The sequence below is a fragment of the Mobula hypostoma genome, chromosome 7 (assembly GCF_963921235.1).
Source record: "Mobula hypostoma chromosome 7, sMobHyp1.1, whole genome shotgun sequence".
In the NCBI taxonomy this organism is placed as follows: domain Eukaryota; kingdom Metazoa; phylum Chordata; class Chondrichthyes; order Myliobatiformes; family Myliobatidae; genus Mobula; species Mobula hypostoma.
This window is the reverse complement of record NC_086103.1, coordinates 83186005-83209847: the sequence shown is the minus strand read 5'-3', so window position 1 is coordinate 83209847 and position 23843 is coordinate 83186005. Positions and strand designations below refer to the sequence as shown.

At 41.1% G+C, this 23843-nt stretch overlaps 1 protein-coding gene and 1 long non-coding RNA gene across 3 annotated transcripts in view; one reads left to right on the top strand and one right to left on the bottom strand.

Annotated features, from left to right (window-relative positions):
* LOC134349413 (dedicator of cytokinesis protein 2-like) overlaps nt 1-23843 on the top strand; it is a 732270-nt gene that overhangs the window by 516409 nt on the left and 192018 nt on the right. The gene's annotated exons all lie outside the window — the stretch shown is intronic.
* The window catches only part of LOC134349415 (uncharacterized), a 194429-nt gene continuing 182589 nt past the window's right edge, over nt 12004-23843 (bottom strand). For both annotated transcript variants that reach the window (XR_010018666.1, XR_010018665.1), the window contains one exon: nt 12004-13643. This is a non-coding gene — a long non-coding RNA (uncharacterized LOC134349415). The remainder of the gene's footprint in view (nt 13644-23843) is intronic.

The following is a 23843-nucleotide window of genomic DNA, read 5'->3' as shown; positions in this document are numbered from 1 at the left end:
GGTGGATTGTCATTCAACCATACACATGAATAACTACAATCATACAGCCAGGCAAAACAGTGTTCCTTTGGGGCCAAGATGAAAATCACAGTATCAAATGTCACACACGTATATAGCACATATAATTATGATAGCAAAAAAGCATACAGTTACAAAAAAATATATAGCCCAAAACCCTGAGTATCTTGGCCTGTAGATTTATGGTGCATGGATATTGTCTTGGAGCCACGTTTCCGCAAGAACAAGCCCTTAGCATTCCCCATGTCACATAACTGCAGCCACAGAAGTATACAATCCAGCTTCTCGTCCACCGAGTGAACACTGGGGGCAGCACTGATGGGAGGGACCAGACCCGACCCAGTACACAATCCAGCAGCACACAGCCAGCTCTGACATCTATTTCCCCGGTGGCCACAACAGGTATCCACGCAGCATGGGGGCCTAGTCTGCACCAAAAGCAAGACCACTCAGCTCCCCTGCTGCTGAACCAGTGAATCAGACTCACAATATTCTACATTAGTCCAGGGTCACTGAAGCGATAAGACAGCAGCTGTCACTGGGCTGCCTTGAGCATGGTACCTGTTTGACAGAGTTACTGCTAACGCACTGTAGTGGTGACTTCAATTTGTTGTCTGGTGGATTATACCCTGTACGGACTTTGACACAGCTGTGAGTAACAGTTATGCAGTCTTATGTAAACAAGGCTCAATAGGTAACTCCTTAGTCAACCCAGTCACGTAATTCTGTCCTAGACTACACATATTGAGAGAATAAGTTGTGTTAGTACAAATTGCTTACAACATAAAAGGCGAGCTCCAGACTGGCCACGTGTGCCCTCATTTTTCATTATACATGAACTTGGAATATCCTTGCAATGCACATATCTCAGTCCCTTGCCACTAATAAGTGATTTCAAGTTTCAACGTTGATGCATTAATTCAGCTTATAAAACTGCAGCAGCTGAAGCTCACTGCAAGTCCTACTGCTCCGATTCAAATAATAATGAGACATCAGTTAGCACTGCAAATGGGAAACCAGGGAAGCAGAGATTTAGGGAATTCACACAGTGATATTACTGAAAGACAGTGGATAGACTCAAAAAACCTTTCTGCAAAAGAGATTGAAATCTAAATAAGTGCATTAATTACAATTAATTAAATTAGTTAGACCTCAGCTAAACTTGGAGAGAATAAGCTGTGATATAACTGTGGTATGATAAAACTGAGGTTTTTCAAAAGTGATAAAATGATTTAATGAGGTAGATAGCCATGGTGTCCCCCTGTATACAGCTGCCAGGAGAAGGTGTCAGAGCCGGTGGGCTCCACTGAGGGGTAGTGTAACGCAGCGTCCAGGCTGGAGTTGGTGCTATCCACCCCCACCGCCCCCCCGCCCAGTGCTCGCTCGGCAGAAGCCAAGCTCTCGTGGTCATCTGCAGATCTCGGCGGCATTGCATGGCTTGAGTTTGGACTCTTTTATTGAGTGGCTGCATCTTTCTATCTTATACGTGCTATTTGTGCTTTGCGCTTTGTGTGACTGTTACTACTGTGTTTTGTACCTTGGCCCCAGAGTAATACTGTCTCATTTGTCTGTATTCATCAGAATTCATGTATGGTTGAATGACGATTAAACTTCTATTGAATAGAAATGATTTCTCTGATGGATGATTCAGACGGAGGCTGCAAAATTACAGCTGAGCCATAAAGGGATGACATCCTAAAGTACTGCTACATTAAAGTTTCTGGACATCTGAAACTCCCTCACTTGCTTTCTTTCTCTTCCCTGGTATGTCTAACCACTGATATACAGTTTTTCAAGGAGGTCACCAAGAAAGCTGACAAAGGAAAAGCAGTGGACTTTGCCTATATGGACTTTAGTAAGATCTTAATGAAGCCCCACATGTGAAGCTAGTCCAGAAGGTTCGGTTGCTTCAGGATGAAGTAGTAAATTGGATTCAACTTTGTCCTAGTGAGAGAGGCCACAGGGTGGTAGTAGATGGTTGTCTCTCTGAGTGGCGCCTCTAATATGACTAGTGGTGTGCTGCAGGTGTTGGTGCTGAGTCCATTGTTGTTTGTCATTTATATTACTGATCTGGATAATAATGTGGTAAACTGGATCAGCAAATTTCAGATGACACTAAGATTGGGTTCGGAGTGGGCGGCGAGGAAGACTATCAAAGTTCACAGTAGGATCCAAACAAGCCGGAAAAATGGTGTGTAAAATAGCAGATGGAATTCAATGCAGACAAGTGTGGGGTGTTGTATTTTGGCAGCACAAATCAGGTACAGCACTGCGGAGGGGGTAGCACAAAGGGATTTGGAAATACAGATCCATACTTGCCTGAGTATATTGCCACAGCTAGATAAGGTTGTAAAGGGAGTTCTTGTCATATTGGCCTTCATAAATCAGAATATCGAGTGCAGGAGTTAGAATGTCGTGTTGAATTCATATAAGATGTTGGTGAAGCCAGATCTGGAGAATTGTGTGCGGTTCTTGTCATCTACCTACAGAAAATATATCAATAAGATTGAAAGAGTACAGAGAAAATTCACAAGGATATTGCAATGATTGTGGACATCAGTTATAGGGAAAGGTCGAACAGGTTAGGACTTTATTCTATAGATTGTAAGAGACTGAATGGAGATTTGTTAGAGGTATATAAAAATATGAGGAGTATGCAACAGGCTTTTTCCACTGAGTTTGGGTGAGATCAGAATTAGAGGTCATACTGTGGATTAAGGATGAAAGGTTAAATACTTAAGGGAAACGAGGGGAAGCTTCTTCAGTGTGGAGTACGAGTGTGGGATGAGCCAGCAGCAGAAGAGGTGGGTGCATTTTAGCAGAGTTTGGATAGGTACTGTGCATGGATGGGAGGAATGTGGGGGACTGTGGTCCAGGTGCAGAGCCAACGGACTAGCAGAATAATAGTTTGGTACATACTAGATGGGCTGAGGGGCTGCTTGGTGCTGTAGTGCTCTATAACTCTCTCTCTCTTCAAGTCTCCCTCCACTCTTTCTTTCTCTCAGGCTCAATTAAAATGTATAAAACTCAGATTTCTGTTTACCAAAATGCTTAAGGCTTATAAATCTAATGGTTAAAATACAGATTAGCCATGATCTAACAGAGTAATGAGATAAGCTTGAGAGTATGAACACCCCCTCATCTTTCCTCTATTTCCATGCAAGCCTGCTCCCTCTGGTGGTTGCAAGTGTCCGAAGTGAAAGGTGTTTCAAACACCCCACCATGGTATGTTTTAAAGAGTGGGCAGGGAAACAGTGTGAACCTGCTGAAGAAGGTAAAAGGGCAGTGTAGATTTTACTCAGTTGGAAGCAAAGCAGCTGGGAACCCATTTTGCTCTGAGATTAGTGGTGCTGAATCTGACCTGAGAGTGCTGCTTTCTGGGCCTAAGACTGCTAATGACCATTGAATCTATGGTATTCTCCAATACTTTATTAAGTGACCTGTTGCTCCACCATATCCCTGTGCAGCCCTGCACGGATCACCTGATACATTCATTACCTTGTCAGAAGTGCTTTCTCATACATTTTGAAAAAACTTGATCATGGACAAGGATAGATCTGGTCCTAGGGTTGAGGTTCTTAATTGGAAGAAGGCCAAATTTGAAGAAATGAGAAAGGATCTAAAAAGCGTGGATTGGGACAGGTTGTTCTCTGGCAAGGACGTGGTCGGTAGGTGGGTAGCCTTCAAAGGAGAAATTTTGAGAGTGCAGAATTTGTATGTTCCTGTCAGGATTAAAGACAAACTGAATAGGAATAAGGAACCTTGGTTCTCAAGGGATATTGCAACTCTGATAAAGAAGAAGAGGGAGTTGTATGACATGTATAAGAAGCAGGGAGTAAATAAGGTGCTTGAGGAGTATAAGAAGTGCAAGAAAATACTTAAGAAGGAAATCAGGAGGGCTAAAAGAAGACATGAGGTTGCCTTGGCAGTCAAAGTGAAGGATAATTCAAAGAGCTTTTACAGGTATATTAAGAGCAAAAGGATTGTAAGGGATAAAATTGGTCCTCTTGAAGATCAGAGTGGTCGGCTATGTGCGGAACCAAAGGAAATGGGGGAGATCTTAAATAGGTTTTTTGCGTCTGTATTGACTAAGGAAACTGGCATGAAGTCTATGGAATTAAGGGAAACAAGTAGTGAGATCATGGAAACTGTACAGATCGAAAAGGAGGAGGTCCTTGCTGTCTTGAGGAAAATTAAAGTGGATAAATCCCTGGGACCTGACAGGGTGTTCCCTTGGACCTTGAAGGAGACTAGTGTTGAAATTGCAGGGGCCCTGGCAGAAATATTTAAAATGTCGCTGTCTACAGGTGAGGTGCCGGAGGATTGGAGAGTGGCTCATGTTGTTCCGTTGTTTAAAAAAGGATCGAAAAGTAATCCGGGAAATTATAGGCCAGTAAGTTTAACGTCGGTAGTAGGTAAGTTATTGGAGAGAGTACTAAGAGACAGAATCTACAAGCATTTGGATAGACAGGGACTTATTAGGGAGAGTCAACATTGCTTTGTGCTTGGTAGGTCATGTTTGACCAATCTATTGGAGTTTTTCAAGGAGGTTACCAGGAAAGTGGATGAAGGGAAGGCAGTGGATATTGTCTACATGGACTTCAGTAAGGCCTTTGACAAGGTCCCGCATGGGAGGTTAGTTAGGAAAATTCAGTTGCTAGGTATACATGGAGAGGTGGTAAATTGGATTAGACGTTGGCTCAATGGAAGAAGCCAAAGAGTGGTAGTAGAGAATTGCTTCTCCGAGTGGAGGCCTGTGACTAGTGGCGTGCCACAGGGATCAGAGCTGGGTCCATTGTTATTTGCCATCTATATCAATGATCTGGATGATAATGTGGTAAATTGGATTAGCAAATTTGCTGATGATACAAAGATTGGAGGTGTAGTAGACAGTGAGGAAGGTTTTCAGAGCCTGCAGAGGGATTTGGACCAGCTGGAAAAATGGGCTGAAAAATGGCAGATGGAGTTTAATACAGACAAGTGTGAGGTATTGCACGTTGGAAGGACAAACCAAGGTAGAACATACAGGGTTAATGGTAAGGCACTGAGGAGTGCAGTGGAACAGAGGGATTTGGGAATACAGATACAAAATTCCCTAAAAGTGGCGTCACGGGTAGGTAGGGTCGTAAAGAGAGCTTTTGGTACATTGGCCTTTATTAATCATAGTATTGAGTATAAGAGCTGGAATGTTATGATGAGGTTGTATAAGGCATTGGTGAGGCCGAATCTGGAGTATTGTGTTCAGTTTTGGTCACCAAATTACAGGAAGGATATAAATAAGGTTGAAAGAGTGCAGAGAAGGTTTACAAGGATGTTGCCGGGACTTGAGAAACTCAGTTACAGTGGAAGGTTGAATAGGTTAGCACTTTATTCCCTGGAGCGTAGAAGAATGAGGGGAGATTTGATAGAGGTATATAAAATTATGATGGGTATTGATAGAGTGAATGCGAACAGGCTTTTTCCACTGAGGCAAGGGGAGAAAAAAAACAGAGGACATGAGTTAAGGGTGAGGGGGGAAAAGTTTAAAGGGAACATTAAGGGGGGGCTTCTTCACACAGAGAGTGGTGGGAGTATGGAATGAGCTGCCAGACGAGGTGGTAAATGCGGGTTCTTTTTTAACATTTAAGAATAAATTGGACAGATACATGATGGGAGGTGTATGGAGGGATATGGTCCATGTGCAGGTCAGTGGGACTAGGCAGAAAATAGTTTGGCACAGCCAAGAAGGGCCAAAAGGCCTGTTTCTGTTCTGTAGTTTCTATGGTTCTATGGTTCTATGGGTTTTCTCCAGCTATGCTGGTTTCCTCCCATATTCCAAAGATGCCCAGTTCAGTTAGTGAATTGGCCTCTGTAAGTTACCCTTTTGGTGTGTAGATTTGTGGTAGAATCCAGAGAAATGTTGACAGGTGTGTGGGGAGAAGAAGAAAAGCTGTATTGATGTGGGATTGTTCATGGTCAGAGCAATGTGATGGGCCAAAGGGCTTGTTCCCCTTCTGTATCCCTCCATGACAATGCAACACACTGCTCTGCCTAACTGGATGAAGTGCTTCTCAGCTCACCTCCAATATGTCTTCTATTCTGCTGGTGATTTGTATAATAGATTGCTTATATTCGTATCTGGGGACTAATTTTTAGTTTCTGGTTTCCAGTGCAATCCAGTGAGGTGGGATCCACCCAAGTGCTCCAGTTTGGAAGAGAGCTCCCCTGGAGATAATTAGCTGCTATAATTTTAGGTACTTGGCCAAATCACCTCGAGGACTTGTTTTATTCTGGAAGAAAAGAACAGCTGTGCTTGGCTGGCATTTAGATGAAAGGTTGCCTAGAGCTTCTTGGAAAGCATTGCCTATTAACTCCGTACACATTTCAAAATTCCTTTTCCAATATACAGTCTCTTATTTTATCCACTTTAATAACCATTCCATGTTCTTTTTGTATTATAATCCAGAATTTCATGATTAAAGTGTTAGGAAGTTGCAGAGAAACCTTTATTTGTCACTGGGGGCTTGAACTAGGAATGGTTCTACTCTATTTCTCAGTATTGAGTGTTTCTCAGCCATGAGCCTGTGCATGCATTTGCTTCAGCGACTTCATAATGCCCCAATTACAAATTTCTGGACGATAAGACAAAAAGAATAGCAGATGGCTGTTAAAGTGGGTAAAAATAAGAAACTCTATGCTGGAACAGGAATTTTGAGATGTGCACTGAATTAAAAGGCGCTGTTTTCTTCACAGCTTGCAGTTGTCTAAATACCATCCAATCATAACTGTGCTCAGCTTCCAAAATCAGATAACATCTGAGGGTGATTTGGCTGTGTACCTGAAACTGCAGCATCAAAGTATCTCTAGGCAGTCCTATCATTCAAACAGAGAATTTGATTTGAACTAGACATTTTAATCATGATGAATTGGTGAGGCTTGAAGTGTACATTATGGCCTTGAGGAAGACTTTCCAAATGTGACATGGGAGTTTCTGCCTTTGACAGCAATGCATTATTTGATTGGGAGTGGCACCTTAAGGAACCCTGCTGGAACTAATGTCGATGTATTTCAATGACAATGACCCTAATCCGTCTGGAATTTTATAACATATGCTGGATTTTATAACTAATCCAGGCAGCCTTCTGGTAAAACACTTTTAGATCCTTTCCAGAGCTTCCACATCCTTCCTGTAACAGGAAGATCAGGGAATGAAACCCACAGCATCAGGACTACAGGTAGTGGAGCTGAGGGCGAGAAAGATGGTATGGCAAGTGAAAGAAACAACAGTGAGAGAGGCTTGCTGGACATGATGGGACAGACGGGCTAGGGTGTGGTTACCTCAATATACTACAGGGAGGGAGGACCACCTCAAAGCCTAGATCAGTGCATGGAATGTTGATGTGCTATTACAGAGACCTGTTTCTATGAGAGATTAGATTAGATTAGATTATGAGGACACACAGTCCTCTTTTATTGTCATTTAGTAATGCATGCATTAAGAAATGATACAATGTTCCTCCAGAATGATATCACAGAAACTCAAGACAAACCAAGACTTAAAAAAACTGACAAAAACCACATAATTATAACATATAGTTACAACAGTGCAAAGCAACACCATAATTTGATAAAGAACAGACCATGGGCACGGTAAAAAAATGTCTCAAAGTCTCTCGAAAGTCCCATCATCTCACGCATTCGGTAGAAGGGAGAAACTCTCCCTGCCATGAGCTTCCAGTGCCGCAAACTTGCCGATGCAGCGTCCTGGAAGCACCCGACCACAGTCCGACTCTGAGTCCGTCCGAAAACTTCGAGCCTCCGACCAGCCCTCAGACACCGAGCACCGAGTAACATCTTTGCCGAGTGCTTTGACCCTGGCCCCGGCAACAGGCAATAGGTGAAGTTGAGGATTTGGGGCCTTCCCCTCCAGAGATTCTTGATCACACAGTAGCAGCGGTAGTGAAGCGGGCATTTCAGAAGTTTCTCCAGGTGTTCCTCCGTGCTTCTCATGTCTGTCTCCATCAAATCAGGATTGTGCATGGTACCTGCTTACAAATACGATACCATTTTGGAGCGGCGCGCCGCCATCTTCTCCTCCCCTCTTTGCACTGATAGCTCAATGTTCCTTTAGATATGATGTTGGGGGCGGGGGTTAGATCATAGAACATAGTACATTGCAGCACAGAAACAGGCCCTTTGGTCACAATGTTCTGCCAAGCCAGCTAAAAAGTAAATTTAAACAAAAACAAAATAACACTACTGGTGAGACAGAATGTTACAGCAGCACTCAGAGATAACACACTGGAGGCTCACGCACAGAAGTAATTTGGGCAAAGCTCCAAAATAAGAAAAATGATACTGACAGAATTATACAATAAACCCCCAAATAAACATCAAGGGTGGAAGAACAGATATGTAGACAGATTATGGAAAAATGCATGGTCAGCAGAGTTGTCATAGAGGTGTCTTTAACTTCTCCAGTATTGTTTGGATCTTCCCTCATACAAAAGGCTTAGGAGGGGTAGGATTTCCTCAGTGCATTCAAGAGGAGTTCTTGAAACTATATTTGGAGAGTCCAACATGTATAAGAAACATACTGGACCTGGTTTTGGGAAATGAGCCAAGCTTGGTGACACACAATCAAAAGAAAATCTGCAGATGTTGGAAATCCAACCAGCACACACAAAATGCTGGATGAACTCAGCCGGCCAGGCGGCATCCATGGAAAAGAGTAAACAGTCAACTTGATAGTGGGTGAACATTTTGGGAATAGTGACCTTAACTTACTATGATTTAAGATAGTTATAAGTAAGGATAAAATTGGATCTTGCTGGAAGGTACTACATTGTGGAAGGACAAATTATGACAGGATAAAACAGCAGCTAAGAAGCATTGACTAGGAGTAGCTGCTGTCAGACAAGTTCATGTCTGACATATGGGAGTTGTTTAAAGACCAGTTGATCAGTGTTCAGGATCACAAGTTCTAGTAAGGATAAGGATGGTAAGATAAGGAAACATTGGATGTCCGGAGAGATCCTAATTTTAACCAGGAAGGAAAAGGAAACATAAGTAAGATTTAGAAAGCTAAAATCAGACTGGACCTTTCAAGAATATACAGAGAGAGAGAGAGAGAGAGAAAATGCCCATGCCCAGATAGGTGATTAAGCAGGCCAAAAGGGGCAGTAAAATGTGGGCAGAATCAAGGAGAATACCAACATATTTTATATGTATATTAAGAAAAAGAGGATAACTAGGAGGGTGTATGTAGGTCCACTCAAGGATAAAGAGGGAATCTGTGCTTGGAGTCATGCCAAATAGCCGAGGTATGAAAAGAGTGCCTACTTTGTGTGAGTACCCAAATGAACGACTTGGATGATAATGAAAGTAGAGAGGGACATGCTAATGTGCTGAAGTATTTTGAGAATCAGGAGGAGGTAGTGCTGGTTCTTCTGAAAAGCATTAATTTGGATAAGTTGTGCAAAAAGAGAAAATAAAGTAGTGAGGTGGTGTTCATGGATCCATTCAGAAATCTGATGGCAGAGGGGAAGAAGCTGTTCCTGAATTGTTGAATGTGTGTCTTCAGGATCCTGTACCTCCTCCCTAATGGTAACAATGAGAAGAGGGCATGTCCTGGGTGATGGGGGTCCTTAATGATGGATGCCACCGTTTAAAGGCATCGCTCCTTGGAGATGTCCTGGATGCTGGGATGCCTAGTGCCAATAACGGAGCTGACTGAGTTCACAACTTTCTGTATGTATCAATGCTGTGCAATGCCCCCCACCCCCGTACCAGTTAGAAAGTTCTCCACGGAACTTCTGTAGAAATTTGCAAGTGTCTTTGGTGACATACCAAATTTCCTCAAGCTCCATGAAATATAGTCGCTATCATGCCTTCTTTGCAACTGCATCAGTATGTTGGGCCCAGGATAGATCCTCAGAGACGTTGACACCCTGGAACCTGAAACTGCTCACCTTGTCCATTTTTGACCTCTCAATGAGAACTGGTGTATCTTCCCTCATCTTATCTTTTCTGAAGTCCATAATCAATATTTTGGTCTTACTGATATTGAGTGCAAGGTTGTTGCTGCGACACCACTCAATTAGCTGATCTACCTCACTCCCGTACATCTTCTCATCACCACTTGAAATTCTGCGAACAATAATTGTGTCGTCAGCAAATTTTTAGATGACATTTGAGTTGTGCCTAGGCACATAGTCATGGATGTAGAGAGAGTAGAGCAGTGGGTTTAGCACATCCTTGAGCTGCACCAGTGTTGATTGTCAGAGGTGGAGATGTTATTTGCGATCCGTATGGACTGTGGTCTTCCAGTGAGTAAGTCCAGTTGCAGAGGGAGGTACAGAGGCCCAGGTTTTGAAGTTTTTTGATCATAACTCTAGGAATGATTGTGCTTAGCTGTTGTCAATAAACATAGATCACATCTGCTGTTAACCTATTATGGCAATAGGCAAATTGCAGTGAGTCCGGGCCCTTGCTGAGACAGGTGTTGATTCTAGCCATAACCAACCTCTCAAAGCACTTCACCATGGTAGATGCGAGTGCTGCTGGATAATAATCATTAAGGGAGCTCACCCTGCTCATATTGGACACTGGTACGATTGTTGCCCTTTTGAAGCAGGAGGAAACTTCTGACTGTAGCAATGAGAGATTGAAAATGTCTTTGAACATACCCTACAGTTGATTAACTCAGGTTTTCACAGCCATACCTGGTGCACCATCAGGGCTTATCACCTTATGAGGGTTCACAGTCTTGAAAGACGTTCTGATGTTGGCCTCCAAGGCAGAGGTCACAGGATCACCAGATGATGCTGGTATCCTCGTAGCTGTAGTTTTATTCTCTCTTTCAAAGCGCGCATCAAAGGCATTGCGCTCATCTGTGATTAAAGCATCACTACCATCCATGATGCTAGGTTTTGCTTTGTAGGAAATAATGGCCTGCAAACCCTTCCAGAGTTGATGTGCATCCAATTCTGCCTCTAACCTCAATAAAAATTGTTCTTTTGCTCTTGACATAACTCTCTGTAATTTGTACCAGACCTCCTTGTATAGTGCTGAATCACCCGACGTTAATGGTAGACCCCTTCATAACACTGCGGTAAAGATCGATCTTGGCTTGGGGTCCAGGCCCATAGCTCACTGAAAGTGGCTACTCAAGTTGATAAGGTGGAAAAGAAGACCAATGAATAGCATGCTTGTCTTTATTGGTAGCTGGATTGTGTATATCAGAATTCTGTCTGAATTAGAGTGTATGAATTATGAGAAAGCATTGGACAAACTTGAGATGTTCTCCCTAGAGTGCCTAATGCTAAGGGGTGACCTGATAGATTTTTATTATTTAATTATGAGAAGCATAGACAGGACAGACAGCCAGAATCTTTTCCCCAAGATAGAACTGTCAAACATCAGAGGATATATTTTTAAGGTTAGAGGGGGAAATTTAAAGGTGACTTTAGGGGCAATTGTTTTTTTAATGCAGTTGCCTGGAACAGATTAACAGGGGGTAATAGTGTAATCAAACAGATTGGTGAACTTTCAGAAAATCATGCCATTGCTGAGGGATGGATTCTCAAAAACACAAATATCAGGAAATCCTAATTCGATAGAAGAGGTTATTGGTAGCAATTGCACTTCTATTTTCATATTTCTGAATCAATATTTCTGAGCCAAAATTTATTGACTTCATATCTGAGCTGCCAAAGAAAGTGATTTCCACACTTTGGATAACAGGAACATGAGAATGCTTAAAAGAAACTTTTGAAACCAAAGGATTCTCCATGAAAATCGGTGATCTCCTTTCAAAAGCCAATGGCAATGGAAATTGGACTAATTTCAGTTCAAGTAAGAAGAACTTGTAAAACAGAATCTGCCTTGCTTTCCAGATAGTCAACTGTGATGTATGAATTTATATACTGTAGCACTTCATGAAGAGATCTGAAAGTAACTCCTCAGCAACCTATGAGTATCATCAAGTAAGAAGGTGGCAAGCTGTTCAGCACACTGCAGTGAAAGATTTGTATAGTTTGTCTACTGCACAGAGAATTTCCATCAGGGTAATGAAAAAAATGAGTCCTCAAGAGGATTGTCAAACATTTTAGTTGATTAACAGAATCTTCTACATTGAAGCATTCTTTCATGATTGAGCATTTAGTCTTAGAGGAATATTAGAGTTCCAAGATGCATAAAAGATCAAGGTTCAGTGAATTCACTTTCTACTATCCTGGTACTTTGCACAAAACAATGATATCATGATTAACAATTGATCGTTAGAATACATCTCTATCAATTGTTCAACTACAGTCCCTCATGAAGAAAAAAATGCCAGCAATGAATTCTCGGTTATCTGTGTTGCTCAATAACACTGTACCCCAGTTAAGATTTTCTTCCTGACCAGACCCATGGGTTTGAGCAAGACTTGCTCCCACTCCACTTTTGACTAAGGCGGCTATTGAGGCCAGTGTGAGAAGAGCAAGAGGTGGTTGATGGCATAAGCAGTTGAGTACTTTAATTTGAAGTCTGCTCCTTCTGACAATTATGCAGGTCTTCCCTGTGCTCCTGATACATGGCCTGAGAGTTCTGAATACCATCTTACAGGTTTCATCTCCACTTTGAGTTGTCATGGGCCAGAGATTCTCAAGTCTCAGTGAGAATAATCCATTTTTCTAAGGATGTTTTGAGCGTATGCTTGAATCTTTTTTCTTTATCTGTCCTGTAACTGATTCCAATGGCAGAGTTTCAACATAAAGCGAGTGTTTTCAAACACAGGCCTAGCAAACAAACTAGCCCACTCAATGGAGATGGCTGAATTCATCTTGGGTCTTGGTAACGGTACAGTTAACCTACAGAAGTTTAACTAATTTACATTTGAATGAATTTATACTAGCACCTTGGAAGCCTATTTTAATGGCTTAAAGCTGATTTCAAAGGTTCAAAGGTCCAATTTAATGTCAGAGAAAGGTATACAATATACATCCTGAAATGCTTTTTCTTCGCAAACATCCATGGAAACAGAAAAGTTCCCCAAAGAATGAATGACAATTAAACGCGAGAACCCCAAAGTCCTCCCCCCAGCTCCCCACTCCTGCGTGTAAACGGCAGCAAGCAACAATCCCCCCCAAAAAAAGCGTACCCGCTACCGAGCACAAGCGTGAGCTAGGTGATAGCAAAGACACAGACTTGCAGTTACCCCAAAGACTATCACATTTCATCCGGCATTTGACAACCCACAGGTTATCTTTCTCCCTAATAAGGGAGAAGGAGGTGTCCCCCATTTTCACAGCGAGCGGAAAACATAACAACAACCTGCTGGTTTACAATGTTAAAAAGTCAATTTCATCGCTTTTCACAAACTCTGTGCCTGAAGATTGCAAAAATCTCGGGTCTTTGAGCCCATAGCAAAAGATTTTCCAGCCTCCCCGACGACACACGAGTCTCCTGCCATGACAGTGACACTTGATCTGCCCGTCTCCAGGGCTCCGAGATCTCAGGCTTCTGAATCCGAGCCGGACTGTCCGGCCAAATCCTTGGCATGCCGAACAACAATGGCCGGTCCTGAAACCCCGAGAATGAGTCCCATTTCTGCAAAGAACCGAAGTCTGCAGGTACTCCAGGTCAGGGTCTTTAAAAGAACACTGAAAAGGAAAAATAAAGATATTAAAAATGGAAATAGAGCTGTTTCCAAAGATGCAAGCAAAGAAGTCACCGTTTAGCGCCATCGTAACTCCATCTCTTATCTTCGAGAAGTATTGTAACTTTGAATTTACACCTCTTGAGCATAAGGCTGCGTTCGTTCGTGGTTCTGTTGCCCCGAAAAATTAAATAATCTTTCATAGAATATACACAAAATGCTGGAAGAACTCAGCAGGTCAGGCAACATCTATGGAAATGAATAAACTGTCGATGTTTGGGCTGAGACCCTTCGTCAGGAATGAGGAAAATGCCAGAATAAAATGTCTGGTGTAGGGGAATGAGGCTAGCTGGAATGTCACTGGTGAAGCCAGGTGGGTGGGAAAGGTAAAGGGCTGGAGAAGAAGGAATCTGACAGGAAAGGAGAACGGACCACAGGATAAGGGGAAGGAGGAGGGGATCATTACCTTGTTTTAGAATTCTGATGAGAACAAAAAACATATTACTTCTTAATCCTCCCTTTTACTGAGATCATACCCAAGCACAACACCTTAATGATCTCATTGTCTCGTATCTTCATCTTTTCTGGTTACCTTCCTCTACATTCTTTCAATATCTACTTGGTGTGAGTTAATCATTTCAGATTCAGACTCAGAATCATTCATTCATTACATGTACATCAAAACATACAGTTAACAAGCAACACTACCTAAGGATGTGCCAGGATTTGTTGCCTCACATTATGCAGCCAACGTTGCATGCCCACCATGTTGACCAGAATAACACAAGCAATAACAGCAACAGCAACAAAACAAAAACAACAAAACAAGTCTTTTCCTATCCTACTCCACCTACTCATATATACAGATAGGCCTCAAACCTCAGGGCACGCCACTTCCATGCCTTCAACCTCCAGGCCCAGGTCTAGACTCACAGATTCTGGACATACTGACCCAGGAGCTTTGACCTTCACGCCTTGACTCCCAGACTCGCTGACTTCGAGTCTTCAACTTCAGAATTTGACCTTTAGTAATGACCCCAAGGCTAACCAGTCACGGGACTTTGAGCTCCAGGTCTTGAACTCTGGACTTGCACGGGCCTCTATTCCCGGACTCGCCAACCTGGAAGTAACAAGATACTGCTGACCTCTGTCGTTGACCATGAGGATTGCTCTTCTTCCTACTCAGTGCCTGCCCTCTCAACATCCATCCATGAGGGATCACTGGCCTTCAACCATGAAACGCTCTGACCAACTGCTGCTGTCCCTGACTCTTCATTAACAGTCCCTGACCTCTAACTCCCTCTCATCCCTGTCCTTAAACCCTAACCTGGCCCCTAATTCCAGATTTTTCTCTCTGAGGTTGATGAGAGTGCATCCTTCAGGAGGATGAAACCACAGAAAGCATTAGACCCAGATTATGTACCTGGCCAAGTATTCAAGACCTATGCTGGACTGACATCTTTAACGTTTCGCTTCAGCAGTCTGAGGTACCCACCTGCTTCAAGTAGGCTTCAAATATACCGATACCCTAGAAGAACGTGGTAACCTGCCTCAACGATTCTCACCCAGTAGCACCTACATCCATTGTGACGAAGTGCTTTGAGCGGATGGTCATGAAACATATGAACTCCAGCCTGCGGATTGACGTGGATCAGCTCCAACTTCCCTATTGTCACAACAGACAGGTGTCATTGCATTATTCAGCTCTGCAACGTCTGGACAGTGAAGATACATACAACAGGATTCTCTTCATTGTCTATTGCTCTGCATTCAACACTATCAGCCCCTCTAAACTAATCAATAACCTGTAAAACCTAGGCCTCAGTACCTCCTTGTGCAATTGGATCTTCAATTTCCTCACTTGTAGACTCTACAGTTACCATCAGCACAGGTGCACCACAAGGCTGTATGCTTAGCCCCCAGCTCGACTCACTTTGTACTTATGACTGTGAGGCTATGTACAGCTCCAATATCATATTTAAGTTGGCTGACGACACCACTGCTATTGGCCAAATGAAAGGTAGTGACAAATTTGCAGAGGGAGATTGAAAATCTGGCTGAGCGGTGTCGCAACAATCTGTCACTCAATATCAGCTAAACTAAAAATCTGATTATTGTCTACAGGAGAGGGAAGCTCGAGGTCCATAAGCCAGTCCTCATTCGGGTATCAGAGGTGGAGAGGGTCAGTAATGTTAAGTTTCTTGATGTTATCATTTCAGAGGATCTGTCCTGGGACCAGCACCTAAGTGCTGTTACAAAGAAGGTACGGCAGCCGTCTACTTTCTTAGAAATTTGCTCAGATTCAATATATTATCTAAAACTTTGACAAACGTACACAGTGGAAAGTATCCTTACTGATTGCATCACATCCTGGTATGGAAACATCAATGCTTACGAAAGGACAAGCCTACAAACAGAACGGATACAACCCCATCTGGAAATCCCTCCCTATCACTAAGCACACCTACAAGGAATGCTGCCATTAGAAAGCAGCATCTCTCATCAAGGAACCCCACAACCAGGTTCATGATCTTTTCCTGCTACTGCCATTAGGAAGGAGATCCAGGAGTCTTAGGGCCCACACCACCAGGTTCAGGAACAGTTATTACCCTTCAACCATCAGGTTCCTGAACCAGAGAGGGTAGTTTCATTCACCTCAAAACTGAACTGATTCCACAACCTATGGACTCACTTTCAAAGACTGCACAATTCTTGCTCTCAATGGTAGTTATTTGTTTGTTTGTTTATTGATTGCACATTTTTTGTCTGTCTTTGTTCATGTGTAGTTTTTTCAATGTGTTTATTTGTAGCTGCTGATAATATGAATCCCAGAATTGTACTATAGAGACATATACATTAATTGGTCATTGTAAATTGCCCTGTGATTAGGCTGGGGTTAAACTGGAAGATGTTGCGTGACATGGCGCAAAGGGCTGGAAAGGCCTATTCTGCGCTATATCTCAATAAAATAAATGAATTAAAATTTAATTTGAACTCCCTGCACTACTCCAAAATGATCCCTATGAATGTAAACTTCACTCAAATTCACTCACCCCAACACTGAACTGATCCCAAGGCCCATTGACTCACTTTCAAGGACTCTTCAATTCATGTGCTTGATATTTATTGCTTATTTATATATTGTTATTGTTTTTTCTTTATTTTGGCTTTGTTTTCGTTGGCACATTGGTTGCTTATCTGTCTTTCTTGTATGCAATTTTTCATTGATTCTATTGTGTTTCTTTGTATTTACTGTGAATGCCTGCAAGAAAATGAATCTTAGGGTAGTATAGAATGAGAATATGCACTTGGATAGTAAAGAAATTTACTTTGAACTTTTGAACTTAGATGGACATTGCAGATCAACACTATCTTGACCAGGTTTCACAATTTTTGTATTCATTTTCATAATATTCTAAATGTGTCTCATCAGTGATTTATAAAGTCAAAATGTTGTACTAACGTTTTGGCTCAGTGTTGGCTACATAGCGGAATTGTGGAATTGTTATTGGCCAGAAAGAGACCATTCAGCCCACTGAGTCCATAAGACCATAAGACAAAGGAGCAGAAGTCGGCCATTTGACCCATTGAGTCTGCTCAGCCATTTTATCATGAGCTGATCCATTCTCCCATTTAGTCCCACTCCCCCGCCTTCTCACCATAACCTTTGATGCCCATTTAGTCCCACTCCCCCACCTTCTCACCATAACCTTTGATGCCTTGGCTACTCAGAGACCTATCAATCTCTGCCTTAAATACACCCAATGACTTGGCCTCCACTGCTGCCTGTGGCAACAAGTTCCATAGATTCACCACCCTCTGACTAAAAAAATTTCTTCGCATTTCTGTTCTGAATGGGCGCCCTTCAATCCTTAAGTCATGCCCTCTCGTACTAGACTCCCCCATCATGGGAAACAACTTTGCCACATCCACTCTGTCCATGCCTTTCAACATTCAAAATGTTTCTATGAGGTCTCCCCTCATTCTTCTAAACGCCAAGGAATACAGTCCAAGAGCAAACAAGCGTTCCTCATATGTTAACCCTCTCATTCCCGGAATCATTCTAGTGAATCTTCTCTGTACCCTCTCCAATGTCAGCACATCCTTTCTTAAATAAGGAGACCAAAACTGCCCACAATACTCCAAGTGAGGTCTCACCAGCGCCTTATAGAGCCTCAACATCACATCCCTGCTCCTATACTCTATTCCTCTAGAAATGAATGCCAACATTGCATTTGCCTTCTTCACCACCGACTCAACATGGAGGTTAACCTTAAGGGTATCCTGTACGAGGACTCTCAAGTCCCGTTGCATCTCAGAACTTTGAATTCTCTCCCCATTTAAATAATAGTCTGCCCATTTATTTCTTCTGCCAAAGTGTATAACCATACACTTTCCAACATTGTATTTCATTTGCCACTTCTTTGCCCATTCTTCCAATCTATCCAAGTCTCTCTGTAGACTCTCCGTTTCCTCAGCACTACCGGCCCCTCCACCTATCTTCGTATCGTCAGCAAAGTTAGCCACAAAGCCATCTATTCCATAATCCTAATCGTTGATGTACAATGTAAGAAGAAGCGGCCCCAACACGGACCCCTGTGGAACACCACTGGTAACCGGCAGCCAACCAGCATAGGATCCCTTTATTCCCACTCTCTGTTTCCTGCCAATCAGCCAACGCTCTATCCAGGTATGTAACTTTCCCGTAAGCCCATGGGCTCTTATCTTGTTAAGTAGTCTCATGTGTGGGACTTTGTCAAAGGCCTTCTAAAAATCCAAATTAGCAACATCCACTGCATCTCCCTTATCTAGCCTACTTGTAATTTCCTCAAAAAATTGTAATAGGTTTGTCAGGCAGGATTTTCCTTTAAGGAATCCATGCTGAGTTCTGCCTATCTTGTCATATGCCTCCAGGTATTCTGTAACGTCATCCTTGACAATCGACTCCAACAACTTCCCAACCACCGATGTCAAGCTAACAGGTCTATAATTTCCTTTTTGCTTCCTTGACCCCTTCTTAAGTAGCGGAGTGACACTTGCAATCTTCCTGTCCTCCAGAACCATGCCAGAATCTATCGACTTTTGAAAGATCATCGCTAATGCCTCCGCAATCTCCACAGCTACTTCCTTCAGAACACAAGGGTGCATTCCATCTGGTCCGGGAGATTTATCTACCTTTAGACCATTCAGCTTCCTGAGTAGTTTCTCTGTCGTAATTGTGACTGCGCATGCTTCTCTTCCCTGCCACCCTTGAGTGTCCGGTATACTGCTGATGTCTTCCTCAGTAAAGACTGATGCAAAATACTCGTTCAGTTCCTCCGCCATCTCCTTATCTCCCATTACAATTTCTCCAGCATCATTTTCTATCAGTCCTATATCTACTCTCACCTGTCTTTTACTCTTTATATACTTGAAAAAGATTTTAGTATCCTCTTTGATATTATTTGCTAGCTTCCTTTCGTAGTTAATCTTTTCCCTCTTTATGACCTTTTTAGTTTCCTAAGTCTAAGGCATATTCAAATAAAATTGGCTAAAACCATTAACCCTTACGATAAGACATAGGGAAAGAATTAGGCCATTCAGCCCATCATATCTGCTCTGCAATTCAATCATGTCTGATTTATTATCCCTCTCAATCCTATTCTTCATTCTTCTCCCTGTAACTTTTGATACTGTTATTAATCCAGAACCTATTAACTTCCACTTAAATATACTCAATGTTTTAGCCTCTACTGCCATCAGTGGCAATATATTCCGCAGATTCATCACATTCTGGCTGACAAAATTCCTCTTCATCCCTCTTCGAGAGGGACATCCTTGTATTCTGAAGCTGTGCCCTATGGACTTATGAAAAGTCCATATTGAATTATGAATGGCCCTATGAAAAGTTTTAGACTCTCCCACTATTGCAAACATCATTATCCCATCTGCACTATCTAGACCTTTCAATATTAGATAGGTTTCAATAAGAATCCTCCATCCATTCTTCTAAACTCTAGTGAGTACAGATCCAGAGCCATCCAACATTCCTCATCCATTAGCTTTTCCATTCCTGGGATCAATCTTGTGAACCTCCTCTGGACCCTCTGACTTCGCCAGCACATCCTTTCTTAGATAAGGGGCCCAAAACTATTCACAATACCGCAAGTAAGGTCTGACCAATACCTCATAAAGCTTCAGCACTTAATTTTTACCTGTCCTTTACATGTTCTGCCAAGAATGTTGACTCTCTGTTCCACTGATCCATGAACATTCAAATACTCGGAGCTGTTTCTTTCTACCTAAAAAATCTCTGTTTAAACTCATTTCAAGAACTTTTCTCCTAGGATAATAACACCAGCTTCTCCATTCTACTAGCTGAAGTCTTTCACCCCAGGAACCACTCTTGGAGCTCTTTTCTGCACGCTCTTCAGATCCTTCACTTCCTTTCTAAAGCACAATGACCAGAACTGGATTCAGTCGCCCAGTCATGGGTTAACTGGAGTTTTCTACAGATACAACAGAGTTCCACTGGTAAACATCATATATCATCTTTCAGTCTGAAAAGTCAGGCATTTAGGCACTTCAGGCTAACTGGAAATCAAAAGCTACAGATGCTGGAAAATTTGAAACAGGAAAAAAATGCTGGAAACACTCAGCAAGTAAGACAGCATAACGAGGTCACCCTATCTCCAACTAGAAGGGGCCACAACTGTGAACATAGAATACAAATCAGTATCAGGTTTATTATCACAGTTAACTTGTTGTTTATAAGAATGGAGGTACCTGTGTTTCACTGGAAGGATTTTTTGGGTTCCTGAATCTCAGAAAGAAAAGAGATGAAATGACACATCTTGTACCCCCAGTGGTTTCAAAATCAGGAAAGGTCCACTCAGGACCAACATGGGAAGAAACCGCTTCACCTAGAGGGGAATGAATTTTTGGAATTCTGAACCCCAAATTGCTATGGAGGTTCAGTCGGTGAGTCTATTCAAGGCAGAAATTAATAGACTCTCGGAAACTAAGATAATTCAGAGTTTTGAGATTAGGCTACAAAGTGGTGCTGAGGTAGAAAACAGCCATGTTTTATTGAATACTGGAACGAATACAAAGAGCTGAATATCCTACTCTTGTTCCAACTTCTTGTGTTAAATTCTTCTATTGAATTCCAACTTTTGTTAGTTAAATTCCATTTGAATACCCTGGGGAGGTGTTTAGTGCTGCAATTTATAAACATCAATATTTCTCTGTTTCTCTTGAATATTTAAAAGCAAAAAAATGTTCTTTGATGAATGAAAGGTCATACAAGTAAAATATCAGGGTAAAAGCACTGGTGTAAAGAATCACAAGAAAGTTAGAAAAAAAAGGAGGGCATTAAAGAGGAAGGTGAACACTTAAATGTGGAATATGTGTATAGAGGAAGGTCAGAGCAAAGGTTCAGATTAGGTTATTTCCTTTTACACAAAAGCGTAGTGAAATTCCGTGTACGTGGGAAATTCACAGTGCGAACGGTCTATATAGTAATAATGAATTGAAACAATAAATACAATAATGACCACAAAATCAATGGGATAATCCAGTAGTGAAAATTGGAACACTGCAAAAAGAAATGCTAAAGCAGGGGTTCCCAACTTTTTTTATGCCATGGACTCCTACCATTAACCGAGAGGACCCTGGAGCCCAAATTAGGAACTCCTGCTCTAAAGTGACAATAACAGAAGCATTAGAATTAAGGGATTGAGACTGTGGCAGCACCACTGGAAAAGAAAAGTATAAAAGGAAGGAATTAAAATGAAATTATTCAAGAACAACAATAACAAGTAGTGCTTATATGGGGTCTTCAACATAGTGAAATATCTTGAGTTTTTTTTCTCTTGGAAGCTGCTTGGGATTTTTAGCCAAACCTGTTGTTTGTTTTTTTTTTAATCTTATAGGTCATTGCTTAGTTTAATTAATCTTCTTAAGGATTATCCTTTTAATTTCTTTTTTTAAATAATAAAATGGATTATAATATTAAATTAATTAGTCTTAACATGAAAGGATTAAATCATCCTTTGAAACGAAATAAGATTTTTGCCTACATTAAAAAAACTTAAGGTCCCAATTATTTTCTTCAAAAAACACACAAACGTAATTCTGATAATTCACACCTTTTTAGCTGATGGCGAGGCATACACTTTCACTCAAGTTTTCAGGCCAAAGCTAGAGGTGGCTCAATTTTTATAGAAAATACAGTTCCTTTCGTTCAACACAAGGTTGTTTCTGATACTAATGGATGATTTGTTATAGTATCAGGGAAACTAGAGTATAAATTGTTGGTATTTGTAAATGTTTATGCCCCAAATATAGATGATCCAGGATTCTTTGAGTGATTTTTTTCGTTTTTGCCTGACCTGAGTGTGTATTCATTGGTGTTGGCAGGAGACATTAATTTCTGGTTAGACCCAATTTTAGATCGGTCCTCTTCTAAGCCAGCGACACTTAATAAATCACCCTCGTTTATCCATTCATTTTTACTGAAAAGTGGTGTTGTTGATATATGGCGTTTCTTATATCCAACAGATAGAGAATTCTCATTTTTCTCCCATGTTCATCATACGTATTCCAGAATTGACTATTTTTTTATTGATAACCAAATGATTCCATTAGCTCGATCGTGTGAATATAAAGAGATTGCTATCTCTGACCATGCTCATGTGCTTTTATCCATAAGTCTTCCTGGTTTTCCTCAGATAAACAGATTCTGGCATTTTAATTTAACTCTGTTATCTGACAAGGATTTCTTAAAGTTTTTGGAGAGGGAAATCACTCCTTTTTTTTGGAAGAGAATACAGTGGAGGAGGCTTCTAGCCTTATCATATGGGATGCCTTTAAAGCATATATTAGAGGACAAATCATTTCTTATACTGCAAGTGTTAAGAAAAGAGCTAATAAAAAGAGAATTAATTTAGCCAATTAGCTGAAACAATTAGATGAAGAATATGCTTTGACCTCAGATCCTGCTATATATAAAAGACAGGTTGAAATTAAAGCTAAATATAATTTTTTATTAACATACCCTATTGAAACTCAACTTTTAAAGGATAAAATTCAATTTTATATCCATGGGAATAAAACAGGTAAATTATTGACTAACCAAATTAAAACTTCTAGTGCAAAATGACAGATTAAAGAAATTTATAAAGCTAATGGTACTAGGACAACTGATCATTTGGATATAAATGATACTTCTAGAGAATATTATTCTAAACTTTATAGCTCTGACCTTCTTAAAGATAATACTGAAATGGATAACTTTTTAGACCAAATGAATATCCCTACACTTTCTGTTGATGACCGGAAACAGTTGGATCAACATATTTATCACAAAGAAATAGCCAAAGTAGTATGTTTGTTGCATTCAGGGAAAGCTCCAGGTCCTGACGGATTTTCTGGAGAATTTTACAAAGCTTTTTCTCCTTTGCTTATACCTCATTTATGTTCAGTTTTTTCAGATTCTTTTAGGTTAGGTAGGTTACCACAATCCTTTTACGAAGCTTCTATTTCGCTTGTCCTTAAAAAGAGTAAGAATCCAACTGAATGTTCTTCATATAGACCAATTGCTTTACTTAATGTGGATGCTAAAATTTTATCTAAAGTTCTGGCCCGTAGGATGGAAAATATCTTACCATCTGTCATTTCTGACAATCAGACTGGCTTTATTAAAAATCGATTTTCACATTTTAATATTCGTCGATTATTAAATGTTACTTCTTCTCCTTCTAAGGAGATATCGGAGTGTGTGATATCCTTAGATGCTGAGAAGGCTTTTGATCAGGTTGAATGGCATTATTTATTTAAAATTTTAGAAAAATTTAACTTTGGGTCCAACTTTATTCAATGGATTAAACTACTGTATGTATCCTCTTTTGCTCGGGTTCTTACTAATTCTCAGAATTCTAAACCATACAAACTGCAACGTGGAACCAGACAAGGTTGCCCTTTGAGTCCTCTGCTCTTTGAACTGGCTTTAGAACCTTTAGCTGTTGCTTTTCAAGAATCTAAGGATATCACTGGTATTTTACGGAAGGGTACTATCCATAAAGTTTCACTTTATGTGGATGATTTACTGCTTTACATTTCTAATGTTGGAACTTCATTACCTTCTGTGCTTTCTTTACTATCTTGTTTTAGTCAATTTTCTGGATATAAACTGAAACTACACAGGAATGAACTTTTTCCTTTG